At 40.8% G+C, this 19,854-nt stretch overlaps 1 protein-coding gene across 1 annotated transcript in view; it reads left to right on the top strand.

The window, feature by feature from the left end:
• The window catches only part of LOC118382724 (piezo-type mechanosensitive ion channel component 2-like), a 174,297-nt gene that overhangs the window by 7,203 nt on the left and 147,240 nt on the right, over positions 1-19,854 (top strand). The window lies entirely within an intron of this gene.

The following is a 19,854-nucleotide window of genomic DNA, read 5'->3' as shown; positions in this document are numbered from 1 at the left end:
TAATTTTAGAATAAGGCTGTAACGTTATAAAATTTTGAAATGTCAAGGGGTCTGAATACTTCCCGAATGCATGGTATGTACTGTACATATCTACCTCAATTTTCTCGTACCCCTGCACATAGACTCAGTACTGGTAGCCCTTGTATATTGCCATGTTATCATTACTCATTATGTATCTATTATTATTACTGCGATTATTATGTGTTTTACTTTTCTATTATTTCACTATTTTCTTTCTCTCTGCATAGTTGGGAAGTGCCCCTAAGCATTTCCCTGTTAGTCCACACCTGTTGTTTGCAAAGCATGTGACGAAAATATGTTTTATTTGAGACGGTGGTCTTCCTATCACCTGATGAAACAGCTTCTTGGAGGATAGTTGGTATCTGATCTGTCTCACTTGAAATAAGAGTGACGGTAATTTGCCTTCTTTACAAATGATAGGACATAAGAATCCATGAGCTTTTAGACCAAGTAGAGTGATAGCTGTTTCTAACTATACATCTCAACCAGTCAGACTAATGTGTAAACAAAAGAAGACATTATACCTGAGTGCTATTTCATGTTCCAGTCATAGCCTACTGCTCCCTCAAGTTCCCCTCACAGCGCACTGGTGACCATCAACCAATTTTGTTTAGCTTTTATTAAAGCTTTTTATGCGGTTTTCTCTTTGGAAAAACACTTTTTTTTGCATGGGTCCCCAGGATGTATACAGAGACTATAAAGTTTATAGAGAGCTGTGCTGGTGAATGAGCTAAATGGATAAATGAAGCTGTGCATGGCTGGAGAGGAAGGGACCAGTGTTTGTACATGGTGTGCCGCAAGGCTTTCCAGATAACTTTAAGCTGTCCCTTAGCCCCGAGTCTTGCCACGCATGCCTCTTCTCTGCCCTTGAAAACAACTGTTACTGGAACTTTTGGAAGCCTCATTGGCTCTGCTAAATTATCATGGTGGCCGCCATTTGTGCTGAGTTACCCAGCATCTCCCCTTGATTAGTCTGAGAAGATGAGAATTTAAATGAGGCTGGGATTTGAGTGTGTGCTGCCTCAAAAACACACATTGCTTTCTCTCCTCTTTCTTATCAGTAAAACATCTCTCTCTCTCTCTCTCTCTCTCTCTCTCTCTCTCTCTCTCTCTCTCTCTCTCTCAATTCAATTTAAGGGTTTTATTGGCATGGACAACACATGTTAACATTTCCAAAGCAAGTGAAGTAGATAGTAAACAAAAGTAAAATAAACAATACAAATGAACAGTAAACATTAACAGTCTTTAGTCAATAAGTATTCAACCATTTTGTTATGGCAAGTCTAAATAAGTTCAGGAGTGTTTATCATGATTTTTGAATGACTACCTCATCTCTATACCCCACATATACAATAATTATCTGTAAGGTCCCTCAGTTGAGCAGTGAATTTCAAACACAGATTCAACCACAAAGACCAGGGAGGTTTTCCAATGCCTCGCAAAGAAGGGCACCTAATGGTAGATGCATTGAATATCCATTTGAGCATGGTGAAGTTATTAATTACACTTTGGATGGTGTATCAATACATGCAGTAACTACAAAGATACAGGTGTCCTTCCTAACTCAGTTGCCGGAGAGGAAGGAAACCGCTCAGGGATTTCAACATGAGGCCAATGGTGACTATAAAACAATTACATAGTTTAATGTTCTGTGATATGACAAAACGAAGGGTGGATCAACAACATTGTAGTTTACTCCACAATACTAACATTATTGACAGAATAAAAATATTCCAAAACATGTATCCTGTTTGCAACAAGGCACTGAAGTAATACTGACTTTCTGTCCTGAATACATATTGTATTGTTTGGGGCAAATCAATACAACACATTACTGAGTACCACTCTGCATATTTTGAATTATAGAGGTAGCTGCATCATGTTATAGTTATGCTTTTAATTGTTACAGACTGGGGAGTTAAAACACAAGGCCAAATATAAAATGGAGTTGCTTACCAAGAAGACTGTGAAGGTTCCTGAGTGGCCAAGTTACAGTTGTGACTTAAATCTGCTTGATAATCCATGATAATGATTAACAACCAATTTGACAGAGCATGAAGAATTTTGAAAATAATAATGTGATAATATAGGGGCGGCAGGTAGCCTAGTGGGTAGAGCATTGGGCCAGTAACCGGAAGGTTGCTGGATCGAATCCCTGAGCAGATAAGGTAAAATTCTGTTGTTCTGCCCATGAACAAGGCAGTTAACCCACTCTTCCCTGGTAGGCTGTCATTGTAAATAAGAATTTGTTGTTAACTGACTTGCCTAGGTAAAAAATATTGTATTGTCCAGCTGTTGGAAAACTCTTACACACTTACCCAGAAAGAGTCACAACTGTAAGGTGGTTCTAACATGTATTGACTCAGGGTTGTGAATACTTACAGGTGGATGAGATCTATCTGTATTTAATTTTTAATATATTTGCAAACATTTCTAAAACATATTTTTACTTTGTCATTACGGGGTATTGTGTGTAGATGGGTGAGAAAAAAATCTATTTAATTCATTTTGAATTCAGGCTCTAACTTGACTTATTCCATACTTGGAATAAGTCAAGTGGTATGAACAATTTCTGAAGGCATTGTACATTATGTCCCCAGCAGAAGCAAACATTTGTCTGGACATGGAGTCAAATACCTAGTGAGATATATATCAAAACATTTTGGGGTATAAACTTGTGATTATTTTTCCATTCCTGGTCAGTTGGATAAAGTTTTATTTAAGTTTACGCCATTATTGGGGATTTATCACTCTGTTCCCTCTCTCTCTCTCTCTCTCTCTCTCTCTCTCTCTCTCTCTCTCTCTCTCTCTCTCTCTCTCTCTCTCTCTCTCTCTCTCTCTCTCTCTCTCTCTCTCTCTCTCTCTCTCTCTCTCTCTCTCTCTCTCTCTCTCTCTCTCTCTCAATTCAATTCAGTTCAATTTGTCAATTCAAAGGGCTCCATTCACATTGCCAAAGCTAGTGAGGTAGATAATATACAAAAGTGAAATAAACAATAAAAATGAACAGTAAACATTACACATACAGAAGTTTCAAAACAATAAAGACATTACAAATGTCATAATATAAATATACAGTTTTGTAACAATGTACAAATGGTTAAAGTACTCTCTCTCACACTCTCTCACTCTCTCTCTCTTCCCCCTTTGGCTTTATAGTCAGACTATTCATACAGTTTTATCTTAACTGTTTCCTGTCTATAATCTGACAGCAGTGCCACTGAAATACACTCAGCCACCTGAATGGACCTTTTGTGCGAACTCCCCCAACCACACAGAACCCAGAGCCCCTCCCACCCATCCACTTAAGCAATCACAGGCAGACTACTAGAAACAAGCCAGTTCTATATCACACCTCACAGTGTCTGGTTTCAAGAGCTAAAGATGTGTTTTTGTTTTACTTTTCAATTCTATCTCAAGTTAATTATAGGATTGACATTGTGTGTAAAATAATGGGGTAAGAATAAGATTCTTTCCAGTTTAGCAGGTTTGTTAATCTGACAGTGATAGTATAATTAGAAAGCCTTCTGAATAAGCCCACCGATTACTTAGGTGATTGAGGTTACTGAAATACACCTCCCACGTTCTTACTATACTGTATTTAACACAGCCAAGACTCCTGAATACAGGGCCCATGATTGATTGCGGACATCATTTATACAGCTCAGAAATGTAACTTTGGCTGGAGGGTACTGAGTTTAGGCTTAGTCCCATATACCTTGTCTAAATAAAGAATCAACAGGTTATTATTGTTTCAGGGTTTACCTTTGCCACACGAGGTAGTCACTCCATTGAGCCAGGCTGTGAGGGGGCTAACGCTGCTCACACTGGCAGCTGCATTGCTCGTTTGTTTGTTGGACCGATGTGCAAATTGACGAGCTAGCAGACGCCAACGCTTAACAATACAGACCTGTGGAAGCAACGGTCACACTGAAAGATGTCCCAAGCCTTTGGTCCCAAAGCTCCCACTTGCAGACAAAACAAACATTTGTATTTAAGCTTTCTGTCTTTTACCACAGTTCTGACTGTTACAGAAATTAACACAATTTAATATTCTGGAAGCACAACCTGTTGTTGTCGAAGTATCTGATGTCTTTGTGGTAAAGTGATTTCAGTATTAGTGTTTCATTTTTTTTCTACTGAGTTAGTGGTGGCTGGTTGATGTACTCATCAAGAATAACCTTATGCAACAATGCCTATGGATTCTTCCATTAATAACCCTGTAATGAACTTCCCGTCTCTCTGATTCTGGTCTCGCATCATCTCAATGATGACTCATATCTGTTTAACTGGCTATTGGAATAGCTTCCAGAAAGGGTTAGTCATAGAAGTCACTCAACTAGGAGACAGATGGTAGTTCTTGCAAGGCATCTGGGCTCCCGAGTGACACCGAGGTCTAAGGCACTGCATCTCAGTGCTAGAAGCGTCACTACAGACCCTGGTTTGACTCCAGGCTGTATCACAACCAGCAGTGATTGGGAGTTACTGGTAGTTTGTCTTGAGGTCATGAAATATCCCCCAGACTCTTCCACAATCACCATGGGTGCGTTGGTATTGAGCTAAGACTAAGATTACCGTGAATCAAACTGTAGTTAGTTACTAAAACTCAGGACCCTGTTCCCTCAATCCTGGATACTGGGCTTCTGATAAGTCAAAGATAGTATTATTTTTGCACTGAAAGAATGCAAGGATTCTCAATTTACAGACACAGTTTGGCACACTATTGTATCTAAACTGACTACCATAATGTACAATGGTAGTATCATCCGATTACCAGTCAGTTGTTTCTTAAAGAGTTAAATCCCTGAGGGTGGAAAGGTGGACATGGCAGGGTGATGGTAAAAGTGATGTGGGGTGGGGGAGTGGGAATTGCAGGCAGAGTGCAGCTAGTTTTAGTCAGGGTTTTTTTAGCAACAAGGCTCACTAGAGTTAGTTCTGTCTCATTCCTGAACTTCAGACATTTTTAAGTTTGGCAGTTCTAGTGTAAACAGAGCCCAGTTAAATAACAGATTGAGTTACCTGTGAAAACGGAACCATTTTGGAGGGGGCCGGTGAGAGAGGTGAACTTGGATATCTGCGCACACTGTTCCCGCCGGAGGTTTCTGTCCTCTCCGCCTCCCATTCATTTCACCAGCATCAATGAACTGACATATTTACGCCTAACATTAATGTTTAGCTCTGATATAAACATTTTGGAACATTTTGGGGTCTTTTTAATATGTTTGGATATATATTCATTGGCACTTGGTATTATTTTAATGTCAACATCAATGTTATTCAGTGTAGACACAGACTATGCCAGGGACTTCGAGAATTTTCTCTCGGCCAAAAACTCACCGAACAGAAAACACTCACTCTGAATAAACAATACTGCCAGAAATGAACCGTCAATATTGAAACGACAACTATTCATAAATCTTCAGGCCAGTTCTGATTATTAATACTGAAAAACCCAGAAGGTTGATTGACACCAATGTATGATTTACTGTGAAAGTCTAAATTGCTTATCTTTCAAGTCATTAGTAAGATAAATAAGATCAGTAGTTTTATATTAATGACCATCACTCAAGATCATAACTTTACATTAAAGATATGTGATAGTATAACATGTCTGGTATTTCACATGTACTTTATATGGTATCCTTGACTCTCCATCCCTCACCCCTTGATGTCCCTCATAACCAGGCAGTTTAAAATCTGAAGTACACATTTCCTGGAGCAAAATATAATTTCAGTTCCAAGAGATATTCTCTGTATAGCCAATCATGTTTTATGAAACATACATTTGACTTTCAACATTACTTATTTGCTTTCTGTGTCCACTTGGTGCTGTAAAAAGCTCAAAAGTATTGCATGATTTCTAGGACTTGGGCTTTACTGACCAAACAAAAGCAAAATAATATCCCCAAAGAAGAATATGGGTACATGTATGGTTATTTATTTTGCCAAGCAAAGGTGTGTCCTAGTGGGTGTGTTGGGGGCAATTCCACGGAAACGGAATTAGGCGTTGTTTTTTCACTTTAAAATGTAGGCCAAACAAAAAGCATTGATTTCAAAGTTGAACAAACCATACAACTCTATGCACAAAAAATTAATATAAGTGGAAGAACTGTGCCGATGCAACAGAAAAACATTAAAATCTCCCTCAGGTTTTTATGCGACCACGTTTTCCAAAAATATTGCCTCCAAATTAAGATTCAAAGATGTCTGCAGAAAAAATGGGTTGTCAGCTATGACATGTCACCTTGAGTTTAAAAACATATATTTTGGTTATTGAACTACAGTACAGTAAGTGAAGTGGATTAACACCCGGTAATGGAATACGGTTATATAATTACATCATGGGTCTCTGATTTGTACTACACAGAAATGCATAATTATGGATATGAATGTCATTCTCTTCATGTTTCACAAGTTTGGACAGCACAGCACAGCACAGCACAGCACAGCACAGTAGAGTACAGTGCATTACAATACACCACAGCACATCACAGCAGAGCAGAGCACACTAGAGTACAGTGCATTACAATACACCACAGCACAGCACAGCACAGCAGAGCACACTAGAGTACAGTAGATTACAATACACCACAGCACAGCAGAGCAGATTAGGGTAGAGTGCAGTAGAGTACACTAGAGTTCAGTAAAGTAAAGTACAGCAGTAGAGTACAGTACAATATATTGTACTCTACTGTACTATACTTTATACATTTCTTTACTGTAGTGTACTGTATTGTACTGTACTCTACTCTGCTATAATCACTGTACTGTAGAGGTCTTCACGGATCCATTTCGATATGGTACAACTTTTTGGATCCGTGAAGACCTCTACAGTACAGTGATTATAGCAGAGTAGAGTACAGTACAATACAGTACACTACAGTAAAGAAAAGTATAAAGTACTTGTGGCTTTCCCACCCAACCCGATATGAATAAATATATATTTTTTAAACAAGACCTGTTCCGAATGGCCCAGAGACAGTCAGACCCATTCCGAAAAGGCCAGTGGAATTAACAGACCCAAACAGACCTGTGCCATTTCAGATCCGAGAGACCGGTTCAGTCCAAGAGTAGAAAGAGAGAGAGAAAGAAACCTTCGACCGGGCGCTGTCAGCACTATCAATAAACGAGTGATAATGGCCAAATGTTCAACAGTTGTGTCCTTAAAAATTGCCATTAACAAATTACAAAACAAATATTTGTTGTGTTTCCATGTGTAGCATATTCAAAACTTTACAGTCAATTACTTCCTAAAACAATGATTGTCCACCTCGTGGTTCAGCTGTTGGAGATTTGAGCGCTAAATGCATCAGGACATTGTATGGACATACCAGTGCCTTCAGAAAGTATTCAGACCCCTTGACTTTTTCCACATTTTTTTTATGTTACAGCCTTATTCTAAAATATATTTAATAAATAAAAATCCTCAGCAATCTACACACAATACCCCATAATGATGAAGCCACTCCCCAGTAAAAGGCACATGAGAGCCCACTTGGAGTTTGCCAAAAGAATCTCAGACCATGAGAAACAAGATTCTCTTTGACCTGAATGCCAAGTGTCACATCTGGAAGAAACCTGGCACCATCCCTACAGTGAAGCATGGTGGTGGCAGCATCATGCTGTGGGGATGTTTTTCAGTGGCAAGGACTGGGAGGCTCGTCAGGATCGAGGCAAAGATTAACAGAGCAAAATACAGAGAGATCCTTGATGAAAACCTGCCCCAGAGCGCTCAGGACCTCAGACTGGGGCGAAGGTTCACATTCCAACAGGACAACGACCCTAAGCACACAGCCAAGACAACACAGGACTGGCTTCAGGACAACTCTTTTAATGTCCTTGAGTGGCCCAGCCAGAGCCGGAACATGAACCGGATCGAACATCTCTGAAGAGACCTGAAAATAGCTGTGTAGCAATGCTCCCCATCCAACCTGACAGAGCTTGAGAGGATCTCTAGAGAAGATGGGGATAAACTCCCCAAATACAGGTGTGCCAAGCTTGTAGCGTCATACCCAAGAAGACCCGAGGCTGTAATCGCTGTCAAATGTGCTTCAACAAGGTACTGAGTAAAAGGTCTATACTTATAATACTTATGTAAATGTATATTTAAATAAAAAAACGTTTTGCTAAAACTATTTTTGCTTTGTCATTAACGGGTATTGTGTGTAGATTGATGAGCAACAAACCCCCCAATTTTGTACCAATTTTAGAATAAGGCCGTAACCTAAGAAAATGTGGAAAAATTCAAGGAATCTGAACACTTTCCGAATGCACTGTAGGCTTATTGGCCTAGTCATCCGCTGTATGATATTCATATTTAAAACATAAACATAAAGGAAGAAAAGCTAAGGTCTAGCCCTAGAGAAACTGAGAGAAAGATGGAGATATTCTGGCGCCATGTTCCCGACACCGACCTGCTTTCCTTCCTATGCTACTTGTCAGATAGGCTACTACTGCTACACAGAAGGAGGCTTATTGGAACATTTTCAATCAGAATATTTTTTATAAAGATAAGCATCATATTGTTCGATTAAAAGAGTACCACCTGGTCGGCCTAAAACCTTCTTCCTCACCTCATGTTGAACTGTCTGTTGGATTGCTGGTGCGCACGTCCTTCATAGGCCTGCATAGCTAAGACTAATGATAGCCATACCACACCAAACCTTCGCAGAAGTTTCTTCAAATCAAATCAAACCAAATCAAATTTTATTTGTCACATACACATGGTTAGCAGATGTTAATGCGAGTGTAGCGAAATGCTTGTGCTTCTAGTTCCGACAATGCACTTTATAAGGGTAATATCAAAAGTAGTCCTACTGTAAATCAAGTAATTGTTTATAGGGGAAATACGAACAGGTTAATATACTGGTTCATTAAATTACGTTTTGCATCTCGCCCCCTTTGGTTTCTCCTTTTCATGGTTTGAGTGCAAGTGGCCCTAGACCTACTGGTAATTATATTATATTGGGTTAAACACAACATTAACTTAATTTGGCCAAAGGAAATGGCTCAACAGAATGAAACAAAACACTTGTTGCATAGCCTATTTAAAAAACTGGTTTAAACCTTCAAAAATGACCAACAAAGGTGAGTAGAGCCTACTTACCTAACAAATGACAGCAATGGCCTAAATAGCACAAAATTAAAAATATGAAATAAAACCCTCTTTAAAAATATAAAGAACTTTTAAATTCTTAAATAGGCCTACGATAATAATAATAATAATGATAAAACAAATGATAATAAATACGAAAATAAATAAATACAAGTTCAAACCTGAAGTTGCACAGTCCATATGGCCTCGCCAACTTCCTCTCATCTTTGTCCACTAGATGTCCATTCTCCTTGTAGTCTTCTTTTCACTATACTCCTTCTCCTCTAACTGTTGATTTACACCAATGAAAAAGGCCTCTATCTTAACAATCAACAGTAGCCTAGGCCAATGCTCCTTTCACTTGCTCTCTTTCTCCCCGGCAACAGGCGCCCCTGATGTGAGCAGCCGGAACTAGTTTCAGCTGGACATAGGCTATACGTTTTATAGAGTTGCAATTGGCTGACACAGATAACAAGCTCACACAATTCTCATCGACTCACACACTTAAAATGATCAGAGGATGGGTCCAATTGGGTCCAGTTGGTAAATCAATTGAAATTGCAAATACCCGAGACTCGTGGCAACGATATCAGACCCGACCCAGATCCGAGACAAAAGTCAGAATTTCATGTCTGTCAGACCCGTGAAGACCTTTAATGTACTGTATTCTACTATCCTATCCAAACTTGTGAAACACGCGTCTATGACAGGTTCAGATTTAGTCCAGTCCGTCTGTGGATGTTAAAGTCAAGGCCAGGGTGAACTGACCAAATTTCAACTACTTTTCAACGTCCATTGACGTCCGGTGTCGGTCGATGCTTAGTAGGTGAGGATGCTGGTTAAAGTAAATGGAAAGAGAGGGGGCTCCTGGGTAGGTGTCAGTAAGATCTAGGAGAGATTACATTAACTGGGAGGGGTTGTCTCCCACACTCTTGCTTTGACCACCTGATGACAGAAAGAGAAAGAAATCAGTTATCAGCTGCACATAACAGTATGCCAGTGGAAGGGAGGACAGTAGCAGGTGGCCTAACTGTGGATTATGATTTCCCATTGTAGCCAATTCAGCTGTAGTAATTCCGTTACAGATTTTTTGGGGTCATTCAGTTGGCAAACAATGGTATTCCTTTTACATTAAAAAAAAATAATGAAAAATAAATACTAATGTGTTATCTAAACTGACTATCATAATGTACAATAGTAGTACCATCTGATTACCAGTTTTAATTACTTAATAATTCATAAATAAAATTGATATACGTGAAATCACTATAATTTATTGATAGGTCTACCATTACTTGTTACTTGTGTGAACTTTCATTATCCTCCCTCCTCATGAGGTAGAGAAGGGCATATTTATTAAACTTGGAGGAGGTAAATCACTTCCACAAAACTAAATATAAGTGTTGATATTAGTTGGCAGGGGTCTTTACATCAACATGATTGTGTTTTGATGTATTTCTGATACCTTTTAAGACTTTTTCTGGAAGATGTTTCCTAAGACCCCTTTTCCATCTGTTCATCCAGAAATCAGCCTTATTTGTAAGATGTTAAATGGTTGAAAAATATACAGTATAAATGCCTTCATTTCTCAAAAATATATACTCTTAGCTTAATTTGGTGTTGAGCCAGTAACCGAAAGGTTGCTGGATCGAGTCCCCGAGCTGACAAGGTTAACATCGGCCATTCTGCCCCTGAACAAGGCAGTTAACCCACTGTTCCCCAGTAGACCGTCATTGTAAATAAGAATTTGTTCTTAACTGACTTGACTAGTTAAATCAAGTTTAAATAAAATACAATTTGACATCCAATTTGATATGCTCCTTTGAACTTCACATGTTGGTGCTCATGGGTCCTTTTAGATGGAAATGCCCTTGTTTAAATAGGACAAATTATTATTTGAATTTGTGCACAATCCCCCTCAATTCCAGTGACTCATCGGGCAAAGAGTAGGGAAGTTCCAGTGGCTCTATTCTCCAGTGTGAGAGTACGTGCCAAACTGACATTCACAAACAGAAACAACAACATCAAAAACGCCCACTACACAGCACATTCTCTAGGATGGTCAACATACGGTCTCCACATTCTGTCAAATAAGTCTGGTTAATGTCTGATTTATAATATATAGAGTCTAATGGGATGTAGCTAGATAGTTCAGTTCTCCAGGTTGCTATTGTGGGTGGATATGAGGCTTTCCAATTGATGGCTATATATTTGTTTGCAGCCGTTAGACCTATATTACAAAACATTCTCTGATATTGATCACCAATATTTACATTTCCCAGAAGACATAATCGTGGAAACACAATGAAATGACAGCGCATACATTATCCCATAATGGTGTCAGTTTATCACAGGACCACGGCATATGTAATAGGGTTCCTTTGTGCTTTTTGCATCTTCAGCATAACATGCATTCTGGCAGGAGTGTAGTAAGTCCTATGAATGATCTTAAATTGCAGTAGTTTATGTCTTCGGTTGTAGGAGTCGGTATGAACATTTTCACTTATCTGTGACCAATGGTTCTCCTCAGTTTCTTCATTTAGATCGGTTTCTCATGTGTTCCTTTTAGGTTCTGAGCCATCAGGTAGAGTTTCAATCAACCCTTAATATCAACTTCTTTGGCGTAGCAGCTTCTTTCAGTATTTTTTCCATGCTAGATGCCTTGGGTTCATCCAGATTCGATTGCAGCGATTGAGTAAGATTGAGTAAGTGTTGTAAGAACTTAAAGAAATCGGCCTTGGATAATTCAAATCTCTCTTGTAATTGATTGAATGACAGGAGAGATCTATCACATGTTTTTTAATCTTCCTTTGAGCATAAATATGTTTCCAGGGTTCAAGGTCATACCAAATGAATGGCGTGACAGTAACGTCTTACAATAATGTAATTGAGAGACTTATCTGTCAGTAACATACACTATATATACAAAACATGTGGAAAACCACTTCAAATTAGTGGATTCAACTATTTCAGCGACACCCGTTGCTGACAGGTGTATAAAATTGAGCACAAAGCCATGCAATCTCCATAGACAAAAATTGGCAGTAGGATGGCAATTTTTCAACAAGTCAGTTCGTCAAATTTCTGCCCTGCTAGAGCTTCCCCGGTTAACTGTAAATGCTGTTATTGTGAAGTGGAAATGTCTAGGAGCAACAATGTCTCAGCAGTGAAGTGGTAGGCCACACAAGCTCACAGAACGAGACCGCAGAGTGGTGAAGCGCATCTGTTCTCAGTTGCAACACTCAGTACCGAGTTACAAATGGCCTCTGGAAGCAATGTCAGCACAATAACTGTTTGTCAGGAGCTTCGTGAAATGGGTTTCCATGGTCGAGCAGCCGCACACAAGCCTAAGATCACCATGCACAATGCCAAGCCTCGGCTAGAGTGGTGTAAAGCTCCGCACATTGAACTCTGTAGCAGTGGAAATGCGTTCTCTTTAGTGAAGAATCATGCTTCACCATCTGGCAGTCCAACGGATCGGGGTTAACCCACACTGTTGTCTCTCTCATTCAACTTTATTATTGTCGACAACGCCATGCTTTTTTTTACAATGCTGAAATGCAGAATTCGCAGCTCTTTACTGTCTCTGTCCTTTTGCTTTCTTGTTAAGGGCTAAATGCTACCTGCCCCAATGCATAGTGCCAACTGTGAAGTTTGGTGGAGGAGGAATACTGGTCTAGGGCTGTTTTTCATGGTTTGGGCTAGGCTCCTCAGTTCCAATGAAGGGAAATCTTAATGCAACAGCATACAATGATATTCTGGAGGATTCTGTGCTTCTGGCCCTTTCCTGTTTCAGCATGACATTGCCCCTGTGCACAAAGCAAGGTACATACAGAAATGTGGAAGAACTTGACTGGCCTGCACAAAGCCCTGACCTCAACCCATCAAACACCTATGGGATGAATTGGAATGCTGACTGCGAGCCAGGCCTAATCGCCCAACATCAGTGCCCGACCTCACTAATGCTCTTGTAGCTGAATGGAAGCAAGTCCCAACAGCAATGTTCCAACATCTAGTGGAAAGCCTTCACAGAAGAGTGGAGGCTGTTCTAGCAGCAAAGGGGGACCAACTCCATATCAATGCCCATGATTTTGGAATGAGATGTTCAACGAACAGTGTCCACATACTTTTGGTCATGTCGTGTATGTACAGTATTTATATGTATGATGACCATGATGATGTGTGATTGGTCGATACACATATTTTCTGCCAGAGGTGAAATTAATGGGAGTGAATGGAGGTTGGATGGGGGATTATGCCCCTTGCTATTTGATTTGCTCACAGGTGTTACAGTGAGTGTTACAGGATCACATACAGAAGACACGCTTTGTCTGTGGGATAATACGATGACCACACCGACTTCATAGTCCCATAGGATGCTATACCTCATCATTTATTGGCCGTCCTGTGTGATTTCAAAGTAAAGTTTGCTATGATCCTTCATGATTTGCAAACTTTAAGATTTGCAGAAGATTCTGTAAATAGATATCGTTTAAAAAAAAAACCCTAACACAGATGTTGGAACAAGAATTGAATTACAAAAAAATCTAAACTGCTAGTATGTTTGGTGCATAATTCTGGCAACACTAGTCGTTTAGTTGGCCAGAAGTGGGAAGGTTGGGATAGGGAAGGGTGAAAATATTTATTGTTTGCAAATTCTTTGTGGTGCAGTAATGGATCTTTTGATGTGCTTTTACCGGAAATATGAACTAGAATTATGGGTTGCATTATTAAACTGTCTTAATTATTAGCATGTTATGTTTGCTAAAATTCAATATCTGTGTCCTGTGGTTGCTAGCAAGTAAAATTGCTGAGCAATTGCTGAGTTCGTCTGATTTAGGGACATACCACACACTGTTTTGTGACACAACTCATTTTTGTGAATGTCTTCTGTTAACCCACACTGCTGTCTCTCTCATTCAACTTCATTATTGTCGACGACACCCTGTTTTTTTTTACGATGCTGAAATGTAGAATTTGCAGCTCTTTACTGTCTCTGTACTTTTGCTTTCGTGTTAAGGACTAAACGCTCGAGGAAGATCCCCACACTGAATCTGGTATTCTATAACATAGGATAGAATTATTGTACCATAGCAGAGTCAAACTCCTTCTCCATGTCTGTCAGTTAAGTCCTTTCATTACTTGAAAATAATGTGTTCTCAACAGCCAACGGCTTGTGATAAATAAGCACACATAGAGTCTGATTGACATGTTTGGTCACAATAAGGCATGTCTGTAGTCACATTCCACCACATGCTATTTACTTTGGACCGATTAGGTCTCTGGAACGATATTCAAGCGGGCATCCAACATTCTCTCACTGCCAAATAGAGATGTTTTGATTTTACCAAAGAAGGGCGGAAAGGTAGCCTAGTGGTTAAGAGCTTTAGTCAATAACTGAAAGGTCGCTCATTCAAATCCCTGACCTAACTAGGTGAAAAATCTGTCGACATGCCCTTGAGCAAGGCACTTAACCCTAATTGCAAGTTGTTCTACTAAAATGAAAATGAAGTTTAGCCCCAAAGAACATTCTGTGCTGTTCATTTCTTTATAGTTTAAACGGCGTGATATAACTCAATCCCGGTCTTGTCTATAAATCCCCAAGGGGATGAAACTATTAAACCTGGTCTAAATTTCTGATCCTAAAAGCCACCAGCTTGGTGGGGCGATCTTAGCGTAATAATGAATGGGGTGTGTACAGCATAGGTGATGAAGTGCAAACTCTACATGACATGGAGCTTGACGAGGAAGCAATGGGGCATGGAAGTGTGCTGCTCTGCATCCGCAAAGACAGACATAGCCTCCCTCTCGCTCTCCCGAGTCCTGATGTTTTTATCATTACGGTCACTTAAACCCACAGCAGATATTCTGAGGGTAATCATTTGCAGTGTTTGGAAGACCGTGTTTGCAGCTCAGTAAGGAAAATAAATGGGTGCAGACATTTTGGGGTAGCGTGGGTTTTTGTGTGTTTGCAGTGGCTCCAGTCCCGTCTCCTACTCCAAACAGTCAGGCTGGTCCTGAAGACCCAGCTGTTTGAAGCTGCTGCCCCAGTCAAGCCGTGTGCTGGCTGCCAAGAGGAGGTCACCCGCTGGGGGGAAGTGTTAATGGACGCCTAATCCCAATAACACTGCCAGATACTAGGCTCACCACCCACATAGATCAGGAACCAAAACACACACACACACACGCACACACACGCACACACTATATACTACCAAACAGCCCTAATAACAATACATGAATCTATCAGAGTAACGAGAACCATCAGTATCCTGTACATAAAGCATCCAGTGGTAAATCACTGTTGAAAACTCACTTCGAGATGTTCTGCTCTGTGCAAACACACAACCTTGCATCAATTGATATTAACGAATGAACTTTGTTATTGTAATTGCTTTATACAAGTGCGCCTGCAGCCCATGCACAGGGCCAACCCTTTAAGTGGTGGTCATGGTTTTGTAATCAATTGGGGATCCAAACAGACAAGCACGTATGCCTGCATTGCATGCACACACACACACACCCCTCTTAAAGCAGGCTGGGACCTCAGGAGTGGGTGTCTTCTGACGCCGAGGATCTACAGTAAAGGGTTTTATGTGGTCGGTGGTGCAGGTCACAGAAGGACAGGTGGGTGAGGTGCCCGTTTCAATTTAGTGTTTCATTTCCAAACCCTTGGAAAAGCCAGGATGTGGCCGAGAATGAGACCGAACCGATAGATACTAAACCTCCACACTTCTATTGGCCAATTAGCTATGCCCAATTTGTCTCAGGAAAACACGGGAATGTATTTCAAGGGGATATCAATGACATGACACCACCACACACAAAAATACAACCGGCTCCGTGGACAGCTTCTATCTCCAAGCAATAAGACTGTTGAACAGCTAATGCAGAGCTGACTACCCACACATCCATTTCCACTGACTATCTGCACTGACTATATACACATTCACAGACTCTACTCACACATCCATTTCCACTGACTATCTGCACTGACTATATACACATTCACAGACTACCCACACATCCATTTCCACTGACTATCTGCACTGACTATATACACATTCACAGACTCTACCCACACATCCATCTCCACTGACTATCTGTACTTACTTTATACACATTCACAGACTCTACTCACACATCTATCTCCACTGAATATATACACATTCACAGACTCTACTCACACATCCATCCACTGATACTCCCGCACCCTCCCACATACACTCACTCACACACACACACTCAGACTACATACACAAACACACACACATACACAACCCCAAATGCTCACACACAATCACCATATTTTCTGCTGCTACTTTATTATATTTATATTGCTGCTCAGTAACCCTGATTACACAACTGCCTCTAGTATCCCTTCCATTGATTGGTACTGATTCTGGCCGTGTTTGTTTTGCATGACTTAGAACTATTCTTTAGTAAGGGTTGGCAGAAGCTCGAGAAACGAATGGGGCCAGTCCTGACAGTATTCCTGCCAATACCCCAGTGGCCGGGGAAACAGGAAGCATTGACCGTGGGTCAGACGGCCCATGAATGGTCCCTATTGACACGGATCAAACAGATAAGCCCCATTTTGTGTAATTTGGTGTTTTTTTTACGGCTGACTTGTACTTGGCTGTCTCACGTCAGAATTAGACGTTCATCTATGTTTCTCAAACATCAAATTTCAAAGTTGTTCACTTTGAACTTCACATTTTTTAAAGTGTTTAAGTTTAAGTTCAGGCAATAACTCCAAATTGTTATGGTTAGAGTTAAGTTTAGGCATTAACTCAGATTGGTTGAGGTAAGGTCTAAGGTTTGGGATAGGCTTGAAACATAAAATCAAAAACAACTTTCTATTGCTGGATTCAAATCCGCCATCCCCGTCCACAATGCCCTAGCAAAACCGAAACCTACGTTACCTTAAGGTAACAGCGCTCACTGTTGCCCCCTGTGGCCGGTTTCTATGTCATCTCCCGAGGTCTGCTGACATGGATAGACGTCAAAATACTGACCTGTATTACGGGTGACTGGTCTGTGCCTTACAGTTCATTCGGAGGGAGGGAAGGAAGGAAGGAAGGAAGGAAGGAGGGAGGGAGGGAGGGAGAGAGAGAGAGAGAGAGAGAGAGAGAGAGAGAGAGAGAGAGAGAGAGAGAGAGAGAGAGAGAGAGAGAGAGAGAGAGAGAGAGAGAGAGAGAGAGAGAGAGAGAGAGAGAGAGAGAGAGAGAGAGAGAGAGAGAGAGAGAGAGAGAGAGAGAGAGAGAGAGAGAGAGAGAGAGCTGTGGATTAGGGCCATTGTTTGGATTTGACAGGAGGGATCATCTTCTCCGTTCCGATGAAAACAGTCCCCCACCTACTCTCCCTCCATTTCCTATTCTTTTGAACAATAATGCGGACGTTTTCAGTCACATGTCTTCTACCGATGAGGATCATGTCCCACTCGGCACACACTGGTCAAATCAACATTGTTTCCACGTCATCTCAATGAAAACGCGTTGAAGCAACGTGGAATAGACATCTGTGCCCAGTGGGTTTTGATGGAAGTGTCATAACACTTTTGATTGTCCCCATGTTACATGGGAAAAGGATGCAGATGTGGTACATGTTTCCTGTATTTAGTGTACCATTATAAATGTACACTGAGTGTATAAAACGTTAAGGACAACCTGCTCTTTCCATGACATAGACTGACAAGGTGAATCCAGGTGAAAGCTATGATCCTTTATTGATGCCACTTGTTAAATCCATTTCAATCAGTGTAGATGAAGGGGAGGAGACAGGTTAAAGAAGGATTTTTAAGCCTTGACACAATTGAGACAATGGAGAGATTGTATATGTTTGCCAATCAGAGGGTGAATCATCAAGACTAAAGATTTAAATGCCTTTGAATGGGGTATGGTAGTAGGTGCCAGGCACACCGGTTTGTGTCAAGACATGCAAAGCTGCTGGGTTTTTCATGCTTAACAGTTTCCCATGTGTGTCAAGAATGGTCCACCACCCAAAGGACATCCAGCCAACTGTGGGAAGCATTGGAGTCAACATGGGCCAGCATCCCTGTGGAACGCTTTCAACACCTTGTAGAGTCCATGCCCCGACAAATTGAGGCTGTTCTGAGGGCAAAAAAAGGGGGGGGGGGGGTGCAACTCAATATTAGGAAGGTGTTTTTAACACTCAGTGTGTAGTATGTGTAGTTACTATATGTTACAGTATGATATTTAATCCATGACTCACTTCGGAATGCCACGTAGTATAAACTGGGATATCCCTCTACTCTCACTGAATTTCCCTCCACATATACTGTAATGTGTATTTACCTCCATTGATTCTGTAATATGTATTTCCCTCTATATATCTTGCAATCAGTATATACAGTATTTGTGTCACACTTTATTTGTATAGTTCCATATAAATGATTGACAGATGGCCATACTATCTGTTGATAAGCAGCTGTTTGCTAAGATTACTGTTAAGGTTAGGTTTAGAATAAGGGTTTGGGTAAGGGTTAAGGGCTAGGGTTAGGGTAAGGGTTAAGGGTTAGGGCTAGGGTTATGGTAAGGGTTGAATTGCTGTGTAGAACTCAAAAACAATCTTTGATATAGTCCTTCTGTTGATATAGTCCCAAAATGTTGTGCATGTCAGCAGTGAAGTGTATAGGATTAGGTAATTTCAAAAAGCAAAGTGTCACTTGCCACATCATCAGTTGGTGTGGAGCAGCAGCAGTTCAGAGGTCAGAGGTTCAGGTGAAAAAATGTGTGGAATGTAGGCCTATTTAACAGAGATGGATGGTACAATGATTCTCTACACTACTTGTTTGTTTTGTCACAAACTGAAATTTGACAAACTATTACCATTTTGGCAACCAGGAAATGGTGGTACAATTAAAAAACTTTTTTTTTAGCCCTTTTTTGTTATATCCAATTGGTAGTTACAGTCTTGTCCCATCACTGCAACTCCACTACGGACTCAGGAGAGGCAAAGGTCGAGAGCCATGCGTCCTCCAAAACACAACCCTGCCAAGCTGCACTGCTCGCTTAACCCAGAAGCCAGCCAGTCCAGCTGGCGCCCGAAGTCAGCATTTTAGGCACACGAAGTCATCTTATAGGCACCCGGCCTGCCACATGGAGTTGCTGGAGCGTGACGGGTCAAGGAAATCCCAGACTGGCCAAACCCTCCCCTAACCCGGAAGACACTGGGACAATTGTGCGTACCCTCTTGGATCTCCTGGTCACAGCAGGCTGTGACACAGCTTGAGATTGAACCCGGATCTTTAGTTGCACCTCAAGCAATACAATGCAGTGCCTTGACCACTGCGCCACTCGGGATGCCAGTGGCGGTGCGATTTCTGCATAGTGCACCTTTAAGATGATGGGTCCTACTGGATTGAGTTAAAACAATAGGAATCGTTCCATTTTAGACAGGTTAAGCAAGACACATTCTTTGTTAATGACGAGAACAAGATGAAGCAGAACAGAGATGTGTGGAAATTAATATCATACTTTAGAACAGACAAATCTGACCACTTAAAAAAAGGGAAAAAACAGCACTGAGTGTGTCTATTGTTGTGTGCATAGACATAGAATTTACATTTTAAATCTATGGTTAACTTCTGGGTTGGTGAGTGAGCGATGGGGTCTTTATTTTACCTTTAAGCAGGCCAGGCCACCAACCTCTGTTGCATGCAATAATTCAACATCAAATCAAATCAAATTGTATTTGTCACATGCGCCGAAACAACAGGT

This window comes from Oncorhynchus keta, chromosome 4, assembly GCF_023373465.1.
Source record: "Oncorhynchus keta strain PuntledgeMale-10-30-2019 chromosome 4, Oket_V2, whole genome shotgun sequence".
Taxonomy (NCBI): Eukaryota; Metazoa; Chordata; class Actinopteri; order Salmoniformes; family Salmonidae; genus Oncorhynchus; species Oncorhynchus keta.
Note: the sequence above shows the minus strand (reverse complement) of the source record. Positions and strands in the feature narration are given on the sequence as shown.